This window comes from Ixodes scapularis, unplaced genomic scaffold (genome assembly GCF_016920785.2).
Source record: "Ixodes scapularis isolate PalLabHiFi unplaced genomic scaffold, ASM1692078v2 ptg000312l_1___fragment_3__unscaffolded, whole genome shotgun sequence".
In the NCBI taxonomy this organism is placed as follows: domain Eukaryota; kingdom Metazoa; phylum Arthropoda; class Arachnida; order Ixodida; family Ixodidae; genus Ixodes; species Ixodes scapularis.
The window spans coordinates 796,596-802,648 of record NW_024609958.1 but is presented as its reverse complement, the minus strand read 5'-3'; positions in this window follow the sequence as shown (position 1 = coordinate 802,648).

Genomic DNA, 6,053 nt, shown 5'->3' with positions numbered 1-6,053 from the left:
CAAACCAACAAAAAATAAACTTAAAAATAATACAAGGAAACAAATATGCGACAGTACTGGTATCATAAAACTCGGTGATTCGCTGCCTCTCCCTGTCTGTGGACTTGTAACATGTCGGATGTGGGTAACCGTAGCACGCGAACTGCGGTCGCTTCCACAAAACTAGTGTCACAATAGCAGCAACTCTCTTGCCAGGGATTCTGGGTTAATTCAGTGCACGGTAACACCAAAAAAAAAAAAAGCTCCTGAGATATATAATAAATTTAGGATCGTCATGTCAGGCGAAGAAGCAAAGAAGCAGCAGGTCTAATTAACACGACTCACCCTGCCTTACTTCCAACTGTTGTTGCTAAACTGCGCTTCTTCGCCTCGATATTAGAGTAGCACGACCCTCTGTTAGTGGTACCAACATACGAGATAGAGGAGAAAGACGTGAAAACTCATAAAGAAAAGAGAATAATTACATGAACAAAAAAGTCCCCAAACTTGACTGAAATATGTAAGCGAATATGCTAGCGGCGAAGACGCGTAAGGAAAACTTCGAACCTCCCCGCCTCGACCGGATGATGTGATCGGAGCCAACCAGCTCGACTTCGACCCCCATACCCCCGTGTGGGAATGAGAAATAAGAAAGACCCCTAGAAACAGGAGCAACAGGAAGCGAACGAGACGAAGAGTCAGATTCAACTACGACAGGAACGAAAACGGACGCGAATGAAGCCCTCATTTATCAAATTATTTCTGAAATTCTTCATTAAATCGTTTTGCAGTCTACAAAATCCTTCATTCCGTTCTATCCCAGCCTCCCTTTTCCCTTTTTTTGAGCAGGTTGGGAGACTCTCTCTTTTATTGCTTCGGTTGTGCTCTCGTCGCCGTGGCCAGGGGGGAAAAGCGCCACCGCCGCAAAATCTTGCAAAAGTAATTGTAATTGTGCCTGAAATTTAGCAATTACTGATGCTTGAAAGTAATTAAATTACAATTACAATTCCTTTCAGCCAAAAGTAATTATTACAATTACAAATTACTAGGAAAAGTAATTAAATTACAGTAATCTAATTACTGTAATTGAATTACTACCCAAGTATGCTTCAGAGTCCCGCTCCGCTCTCACAGCGTTGTATTTCTCCATCTTACTTGTTCACATTCTCTTATGCCACTTGATGCGGACCACCATGACGACGCAGACAACGACAAGAAAGGTCAGTGAACACTTTACTTCCTTCGTCACCAATACGAAAACCCTGCACTCGTTGCGACTGGATAATGCCTAAACAAAGGTTTCTAAATAAAGTGAAAACATTAGAGGGTAGATAGGGCATCCTTGCTGCACAGAAGAAAACACAAGAATGACGGGAGTCAAAGATTTGTTAATAATTAACCTCGTTGTGTATTTCATACACGCCATTTTGACAACTTCAATAATAATTTCCATTTTATTAGCACGGTCAAAAATTTCCCAAAGCACGTCATGGCACCCCTTATCAAATGCCTTCGCTAGATCAGGTTGAAGTATCGCAATTGGACTTTCTTCGTCTGCTGAACATTCCAAAATAATTTTTGCTATATGAGTGTTCGTCTGGATAGACCCACCTCTAATGGCACTCGTTTGGTGTTCTACACCCAAGTTGCACATCACATGTTGTAGCCGTCCAACCAGAATCCTCGCAAACATCTTGAAGTCGACATTTGAGGATGCCCTTGCTCGACACCCAGAAACATGTTGTCACACCTACTCGTCATAAGATTTAGGAATAAGAATTGAGTGCGATCAATAATATTTCGAGTTCATACGTTTCTCGTACAGTCTCAAACAGAAACGGGGACAGTTCCTTTTTGCATTTTTTTTAACCTTCCTGCGAGACCATCGGACCCAGGTGTTTTATGAGACGCCAACACATCAATCGCGTTTTCTATCTCATTCAAAGTGATAGGTCCTTCTATCAACTCTTTTTCCTCCTGTGATAGCTTATGCATCGAACTAAGTAGCCCTTAATACCTGCCATGTCTTTTGGCATTTCGGCGCCCTCGAAAAGTCGCTCATAATATTCGACGAAAGCTAATTCAATGGTATCTTTTTTGTTGACACTAATAGCGCGGTGCTGCATAATGTTGGGAATTTCATTATCCAATGTGTGCTTTCTCTCGTCAGCCAATGCTCTGCTAGTCGGTTGCTCTCCAAGAAGAAATTACTGTGCTGGAAACGCTGGAACATGTTATCCTCTATTGCACTAGTGCAGAACTCTTTTGGGCGCAATATTGCGTGCGGTGCGAAAAGTGGACCTGTATGTTTCATGGCGAAGTGCAATGTTTCTTGAGTATGTATCGGGCGAAGGTGATCGAACATTTGAAGTTCTAACCATTCTGAGCCTTCATGCACTGTGGCGGTCAAGAACGGATCACCTTCTTGTTGTCGAGGAAGGGAAACCAACGTGGAGGTATTTTGTTGAAGGTTTTTTTGAGGCCAGTTCACTGATAGTGGCTACAGAGCAGGAGAGACTAGATTTTTTAATGACGCCGAACGCTGGGCTCGGAATGTGTGGGCTATCGTACACCACCAGGTGAGGACAGTCAGTGTCTAGCTGGAGTTTTGTTCCCTTCCGGTCCCGTTTGCTGCTTTCTTTTTTTGATTTATAGACTGGACATCTGGTATTGTGGCCCTGTGTTTTCTTTTCTTCAAGCCTGCATTGTAGGTCGGACAGCCTTCGGGTACTTTTAGTCATGTACGACCCGTCTTGTAACTTACAAAAAAAGAAAAAAAAGAAAAAAGCCAAGTCGGTAGCGTGTCTGGCTGGCAACCGAAGGGTCGTAGATTCAAATCCCGCTGCCGCCTAAAATTCTTCAAACCTCTTTGTAAGGCAAATGAATTACTTTAAAAAGTGAAATCATTAGAGTAGGCGCACCGAGTTAAAAAAAAAAAAAAAAAAAAGAACGACAAAAATGAAAAGGAACTTGATAGTCTACTGAGGCCGCGTTTTCATGCATACGACAGCAGCGCATCGAATCGAGTTAGCGTATCGAATCGTTCCGTATTAGCGCCTCGATTCGTTGGCCAAGCACGTCGAATCAAGTACAATCAGATCTGTTTGAAGAGGTTGGTTTGAGATTTTCAAGCCGAATAGAGACTTTACATGAGAAAATCATGTAAAGTCTAGCGAAACGAATCGGGTGTCTGAAGGACGGGGGAAGGGAAAGAAGGAGGGAGGGAAGAAAGGCTAAGATGATTTTCAAACTTTGCTCCCCTCCCCCTCTCCGTTTTACGCCACCGTCCAGACCGTGTGGTTGCCGATGGACTCCACTAATACCCCCCCCCCCCCCCGACAGGTCACGTGGGGTGCGCTGTAATCGTTCGACGCGAGGTGTCGCCACCGGTCGATTCGAATCCATGTAAACAGTGTTTAGTGAATATAATGCGCAAACTCAATTCAATGTGCTACGGTCGCGTCCATGTAAACGCAGCCTAAGACACTTCTCAGTTCCTATACACGAACTGTGTTACGTCACGGCGCGGTGGTGGCGCGTCGGGCGCACTCCCGGCCTGGGGCTGGGGGTGGAAGTCACCATGTGAGACTTCTATTCCTGCGTTGTTTTGATAGGAACCAGCCAAAAACCCGCCTTCTCCTCAAAACGCCGCTACTGGGTCTGTACGAATGGAGTCGGGAAAGGTTTGAAGGTCAGTTTTCATCTGCACGGTTCGTCCGAGAACGTGGATATGTGCCGTGGAAAGGGAAAACCAGAAGCCGTCCGAGCACGATTGTTTGGGCGAGAAGCACTTTGGGTTTGATTCACGGATATTGTGGTCATCAAATTTATTTGTTTTGTTTCAACATGAACGCCGGGAAACCGTCAAGCTGTACGGACCACCTGCGGACTACGTTCAGTGCGTCTTCAAGTTCAAACGGCCGCCCGATCGTTCGAACTGTCGTCTGCTCTTTCAAACGCTCCTGCTTGTCGTCTGCTCTTTTAGACGACACCGGCCCGTAGACCAAATGTTGGCCCGGTACTTGCGATAAGATGTATGTTCAGGCCTCAAAAGACTTAAGTTTTAAGGTTGCTGAGCAGGCTCGATGCAAAGAGTACATACAAGCAGATGTTGATCATTGTTACCAGTGGCCATCACCAACCTGTTATGCCTGATTCTCTTGGTCCGATTCTGCTCGCGAGTTTCAGTATCGACGGCGACCATCGCAGCTACAATTCACGCTTTTGCAGCCCGAGCGACGTCGCGACTGAAAATTGCGAGCGAAATATTATCATGCAAATCGCTCAGGCCTTAGCGTCCATTCTGCGGCGTCCATGCGGTATGAATCGCCGCATGTCACATTATTCACGCGAAGTTTCGCGGTGTAACGAGCCTCGTTAATTTCTCTGAGGCCGCTGAAGTTGACAGACATTGCCAGGGAGACGTAGAATGAACAACTCGAACGTGAAAAAGGGCAGACGGACTCACACCCTCGCTGACAACATCGCATTTCAAGGGTTTGTTTATGGGCGACGGCGAGCTTCTTGCCCACACTCCATCGCGCATGCGCGGCGCCGGTGGCGTCCGCTCGGGGCGCTCCGGTTTGCTTGTAGACATGAGTTGGTGTATAGCCTAGGAGTGTGCTGGGTGCCTTGGCGAAGGGGCTGCTGACGCACCGCCGGTGAGAAGGCTTTGCCGTGTCTTGCGAGGTGGCCCAGGAACACGCACACCAGCTTTTAGCTGAGGCTTGGGACTGAGTAGGGCCTAACCGCCAAATTCAGAAACCTCACTCAAGCTACACTCAAACTGAAGGGCCCCTGCACTTTTTCGAGGACGCACGAGGGCCGGCGGTGGCCAATCGCGACGGCGGATCCGTCCTCGCGATTGGCCAGCGCCGGCCCTCGCGCCTTCCTCGAGGAAGTGGAGGGGCCCTTCAGTTTGAGTGTAATTTGAGTGAGGTTTCTGAATTCGGCGGTAAGGCCAGGCCAAGGGGAAGTCAGAAAAGCTCGCTCCCGTCGCCCGTCGGCTTCCTCTCCCGCGCCTTTCCGACTCCGGCAGGTCCTAAGTCCCGAACAAATCGAACGTCGTTTCTCGTTTTTCGTCGACCTCGGACACACACGCGCATGATGGAACCTGCGTGGCCCGTGCATGGCACGTGTACATTCCAAGCCACATAGTGCCACACACATCACAGCGCACAACAGGCGCTACGATTGCATTCATGTAAACGTAGCCACAGGTAACGTTCAGATGAATGCAACCGCAGAGCATCGAATCGAGCATGAACTAAACGCACGCAGAATGTCTTCCTACTTCTTCCTCAGCCATCTACTATCAATCAAAATAGTCAAATCTCGATTCGATGCACTAGGGTCGCATCCATGTAAATGCGGCCACAGTCTAATTATGAAAGGTGAAGTTCCTAGAAAGCGAATTCCTCAGAGAACAATTGTTTTCGGGAAAATGGAACGCTGTTCCCCTCCATGCATGCTAGAAATGCAATGCAGTGCGTATTTCGTAACACCTTATCTCAAACACTGTTGTGTGGTAAAACATAAATAAATAATATTGAGAGCAACGAATGACTTTAAAGCTAGCTCCCGAGTTCCCGTGCAGCCAATCTTCGAGCCAAATTTTTGTTTTATTTTCCTTTTCTCTCTTTTAATTATTGTTCTTGTTTGTGGTCTGCCGAGGCGATGTTCCGAATTTTTGAAGTAAACACTGTGACACCTTGAACTCACCATTGTCTTCATTTGTTCTCTTGAACTACGAACGCTCATTTTTTGAAACCATATGTAACGCAACGTGTAAGCCCAGAACGATATTGAAAATCGTTAATTTTAAATACATTTTATTAGTGTGTAACAGATGCCGTTTAATATTTTGATCTTGATACTGGTTTAAATAGATTCCCTGGGAAAGAAATATATCAAGGATACAAGAGGAAACGCTTGTGCCGCAATACAGCCAAGCTTGTAGTTACTGAACATCGCAGCATTCAGAACTAAAGAGGAGATATACATTTTTATAAAGGATAGATTCAGGTGAAGGGCACATGGCACTTTTTTTATTTAAGGGACTTGCCCTAACAAAA